The sequence below is a fragment of the Poecilia reticulata genome, linkage group LG13 (genome assembly GCF_000633615.1).
Source record: "Poecilia reticulata strain Guanapo linkage group LG13, Guppy_female_1.0+MT, whole genome shotgun sequence".
NCBI lineage: Eukaryota > Metazoa > Chordata > Actinopteri > Cyprinodontiformes > Poeciliidae > Poecilia > Poecilia reticulata.
The window spans coordinates 16,122,401-16,127,680 of record NC_024343.1 but is presented as its reverse complement, the minus strand read 5'-3'; the positions used below and the strand labels follow the sequence as shown (position 1 = coordinate 16,127,680).

General features: G+C 40.0%; 1 protein-coding gene across 2 annotated transcripts in view; it reads right to left on the bottom strand.

The window, feature by feature from the left end:
• The window catches only part of drd2a (dopamine receptor D2a), a 51,788-nt gene extending 47,034 nt beyond the window's left edge, over window positions 1-4,754 (bottom strand). Inside the window, exon 1 of one of the 2 annotated variants that reach the window (XM_008425671.2) lies at window positions 4,330-4,754. The gene's annotated coding sequence lies outside the window, so the exon portion shown is untranslated. Of the gene's footprint in view, window positions 1-3,355; window positions 3,456-4,329 lie in introns of those variants that run through there. The other variant, XM_017308404.1, reaches the window with a different exon arrangement.
• Window positions 4,755-5,280: the final 526 nt, after the last annotated feature.

Here is a 5,280-nt window from a genome sequence, read left to right as displayed (position 1 = left end):
GTTATCAAACTTATTTGAATACCAGGCAACCTAAGTAAACACAAAAACAGTTTCTAATAGTAAGACTATTTCAAACAACATGGCCCCAACGTGCCAAAGTATTTGCCTCCTAAAGGTATTGCCTGGTTGTTTCACCTCTGATGGAAACAACTGCCAACATTTGCAATTTGGTTGAATAAAACTACTTCTGTGAGAAAACCTGAACCAAAATTCCTCCGCACAGATGCAATGTGTTAATGTGTTGATTTGTTATTGATATAACAACCTCCTTAATGCTCTGAAACATTCAAATGTGAAATGAAAAAGCAAAACCAAACAAATGTATGAAGGTTAATTCATTTCTTCGTGGTACAGTGAGTCTGTATGAATAACTTTGGCCTTGTAAAGAATGGAAAAAGCAAAATGAATTTGTACTTGCACGTTCCATTATTGTTTTTGAAATCAGTCATGATCATTCAACACAGAGCAGAAAGCTAAAAACTAATTTCTGACAACTATTCATGACCATGAGTATGTAAAGTGACACTTCTAAAGAACTTTTGAGTGGCAATTTCTACCTGTAAACTCTCGCTCTGATGTATTGGGTAAACCTCTTATGGAGTTCAGATGTCGGGGATCTGCTGGTAAAAATGTTTTTAAGCTATTCAGATAAAGTCTTGAATGGTCAACGTCTTCATGTTTCAAGGCATTCAGAGCCAACATCCAACAGCAAGATAACAGGGAAGGATTTTTACTCTCCTGGGAATTTCTGTTCCTTCTCTCTAGGTTTGCTATTAATCCTCATCCCATCGCCTCTGTTTAATAGTCATCTCGACACTTCCACAACAACGCGTCCCTTTTTATTGGTCCAGATTGTTCATTTAAGCAGTTCCCCCGGCGGTGACCTCGGACGAGCTTTTAAGACGTCACCTCTGAATTTATATGGAGCTCTTACACGTCTACAGCCAATTAGGGCATTTTGAGCTTTCCTGTGCGTGTCGGTGTTGTGTTTCTGCATTTAATACACACGTGCAAATATGATCGCAGTAAAAGCTGTGATGTGCACCAACAGAGACACTTGACTGTCAATATTTTTACACTTCTCATGAGAAAATTGGGTGGATACCAGTGTTCACCTTAGCAGAGGACTGGTACAATAGAGAGTTGTGGGCAGGTCTATTGCTATTATAAGCACCTTGAGGTTTAACTGAATTTTAAATGATGGATACCAGTGGGCTGTTTATGTTCTTGTTTTTTTTCACTTCGGTAGCGCACTGTTGCGATAAAAGTTAGTTTTTATCTGTTTTAATGGTTAGTCTGTTTCACACATGTGTGTGTCACACTGAGGAACTGCTGTGATAAATTATATCTAGCAACATATGCTCCACAAAAAGTGCAGAAATGTAAGAATAAGTGCAAAAAACACCTTAACAGTAGCATAAAATCCATCCCTAACACTCCTGAGGTGGCAAAGGTGTTTTTGTACACTAAAAAGAGCAACATGAGATACTTGTTATAAAAATAGAAAAGTCGACTTTCCTCACCACACAACTGTTATGTGGAGCACAACAAGCTCATAATAGAAAGTCCACTGGCTTTTTAATCTAGCCATTCATTGTCAAAGTGTTGTGCAAAGAATCCCGGGAGCAAACACGCAATACAAACTTCATGAAGGAAGACACCAGGTCAGGATTTGAACCAATAACCTTCTCAAAGACACGCAGTAGTGCTAGCAGCTGCACCACCGTGCAGACTTCGAGGAAGTCCATCATCCGATAGTTAGAAGAGAATGAAAAAACTGCAAACCAAAAGATATCCACCTTTAGTGGCATGCCTTGCAAAGAGAATGTTAATCAGTAAAGCGTTTTTGCAGTGAGACATCTTTTAGCTAAAGAAGTTTGAACAAAACCGTGTGGCGTCACGTCACTGGTGACAGAACGGGCTTATGCAGCTTTCTGTTAGCTCGAAAAACAGGGAAATCTGAATACATATTTTATTTGCTCCGGCAGACTGCAGCTGGCCCTCACTCGGTTCAAACGGATTTCCGCTTTGTGCTGGGCAAGCAATCACGGCGGTTTATCTAATACTTGAGGGGGGCTTGAAAAGATAACACTGTACATTGAGGCAGTGCTGAAGCAAATAATCCTGCGCTTCATCGCGCACGTTGTTACTCTGATTGGCTGCAGGTCTTTTCATTAGCGTCCAAAGGAGTTTTAGTTGGCAGCAGATATCATCCGCTGGAAATTGAAAATGAAGACGGAGGACGTCCAAGCTCATTTTGAATTGTCTAGTGATGCCAGGCAAGCTTTCTGGACTATTTTATTCTCGAAGGCTTGTATGTCTCAACTTTAAAAGCTTTACTTGTACCAGCACAAACCTGACCCAATTTCTATCATACACAACTGTTTGCCAAGTCCATTTGTGATGTACATGAAGCTGTTCATGTGTCAATTTAAATATTAAAGCTGTGTTAAAAATCAAAAACCCTTTGAGTAAACACCTAGTTTTTTTGTTGTTGTTGTTGTGTTTTGTTTTTTTCTTTTCAATGAGCTGGCCACTTTTAGGAATAATAGCTTGTCACTGTGGTTTGCTGGAGTCCCAAAGCTTTAGAAATGCCCTTCTAACCCATTCCAGACTCTCAGAGGACAATGCTTTTGTTTTTCATTTGTTCTGCGATTTCTTTCAATCAGGGTGTGATGTGAAGCTTTTTAAAAATATTTTGAGGAACTTCACGCTACAGACACTTTGTGTTTAAGTGGCTTAGTGATTTCACCTGTTAACAGGTAATCAAGCCTGACCTAAAATTAAGCCAAACAATGCGGTTAATCGAAGTTACCTCATGATTTGTCAAGGGAGGCAATTATTTTTTCTGCAGAAGGGCAAGTCGGTGCGGATAGTTGGTTTCACTTGAGAAATGAATCATCATTTAAAAATTGTACTTTCCATTAGCTTCCTATTACCCTCCTCAGACACTAAATTGTGTTCAAAAACAGAATAAATGTGTCGCAGGACACCTTTTATAATGTTATTTTACATGGTTTAAAAGTATTTTTGTAATCAGTGCCTGATCGAAAACGTAAATCCTTTATAGGGACAGTAATTAATTAACAACTCAAACAGAAACTGCATTTTTACCCTCTTTTTAATGCTTCTTCCTAAGAGGGAAATTCTTGAAAGCATTCATGTCTTGACAAGAACTGCATCAGGCTGCTCAGTTGAAGCTGTTTTGTTCGCAAAGGAGAGTAACAGATAAGAGACAGGAGTGGGTAGAATTCAATATTTGTCTGGGCGCTGTCACCGGATAAACACCGAACACACACACACGCACACACATAGGGCGCAAGGAGCCAGTCTCAGCTTATCCCCTGGTACTTACCTGAAAATGCTTTCGCTGAGATTAGAAGATGAATTCCCTGTGTTCAGAAAGCATTGAAATTAGGGTTTTGCTCATTTATTGGGGGAAGAAAAGTCTTACATCATCTGCACCAGTTTTCCAAACTGGTTCTACTGCAACCTAAACTGTGCAGACCAGAATACTGGCAATGGGCAAATTCTGCTCAAAAGCACATTCCAGTTTCAAGGAGCGAAGGGGGAGGGGATGGGGGTAGGGGGCATGATTAGAGCCTTCAGGAGGATGGGATAATTATGGAAAAATATCTAACATAAGAGCTATTTTGCTGTTAAGAGAAGAAGCTGGATGTAGATTTCCATGCAATTAAAAATACTCAAATGAAATCAATAAAAAAAAACAAAAGAACTTATATAATCTTGAAAGAAATCACAAGTTGTTCTGGGGGGAGCTGCAAAAATAAACTATCAATTTATTTCCTTCTCATTTATGTAGCCTTCTGCCTCCACCTTGATAAAACCTGCCCTCGGCTCAGAGTGGGCACCAGGGAGGAGGTTGCGCAGTCGGAGCAGCTCTCACCTGCCCGCCGCAGAGAGAGACTCTCTGTCTCTGCGGCGCTAAGGACCCGCTACCCCTGTAGTAAGAGTCCAGCTCTGATTGCCAGCTGGGAACAAGCAGAGGGTGGAGAGGCAGGCTTAGAAGAAAAGAAGAAGAAGAAAAAAACCCTCGAAGTCCTGGATCACCACAGAAAATTAACTAAATGTTTCCTCTCAGTATCGCATCCAGCAAGAGTCTGTCTTTGAAGCAGCACTTTCAGACAAATTCCCACCTGAACCGTCAGTGCGCTCGCTCATTCACAGAAAACGGAATTTTGCAAGAGCAAGATGAAAGGTTCATCAAAGTAGCCTTTGTTAAATCTATGATTGGGTTGTTTTTTTTTTTAAAGTTTTGTAGCGACAACAACGTTTGGAGCACAAGAAAAAACAAGAAAACTATCTTACCTTCACGCCATAAGTTTGATTGAATCCTTTATAAAGGCACCGACAAATAAATCCAAAATTAGTCCAGTTAGCTCCCTCTGTATCTTCTATTTGCTTTGCACATTTTTACTCTCAACTTGAACGACCCGGATCGGTAGTGCGTCAGTTTGAGTGCGATGCATTTAGTTCAAGCTGATCCGAAAATGTGCCAAAAAAAAAAAAAAAAAAAGAAAGCGCTGCCGACAATGTTTTCAAAATGCCGGAAAATTGGTCACTCTTTTTTTTTTTGTTTTTTTGTTACGTAAGTCTAATATCAGCCGAAGATTGTTTTTCTTTAATCTCAGAAGAAGTAGAGCAGACGTTGAAACTGTGAGCGCGATGCGTGAGTCTCCCGGAGCTTTACGCACGCAGCGGAGTTACCTTCGGTACTGATGGAGGCGGGAGACGCGGGGACTGTGAAGAAGTGTGGAAAAAAAAAATCAAGGCGGGGTTACATCTGTTTAATCCACCGCGGGGAATCATGCTTCTGTGAATGTCACCGTCGTGGGAGACTCAGTTCCTAATGTTTGTTTCAGACTCTCCAAGCTGGAGTGTGCACCACCTTTACTCCTCATAGATGGGAAATTCAAGCATGTATTTAAAGCATTTTCTTGTTTTGATAGATTCTTAATACACTTGTGCTGACGGTGCGAGAACAGCTCCTCATCAGGGTCACAAGTAAGACAAATCAGCCAGTAGGTCAACTTCTGAGTCCTCAAGAAAAGGATATTTGGCCAGTATATTCAAATATTTTTTTGAAAAGTTCATTTATTTCAGCAGCAATTCAGCTGCACAGATTTCAAATCTTCATTCCTGTTGTGAGGATTTTCCACATACATGAAATGAAAACAACATTTCATATAAGAAGACTATATCCGATCACTAAAAAAACATTTTCAAAACTGAAATATATGATTAGATTCAAAGCTTTTC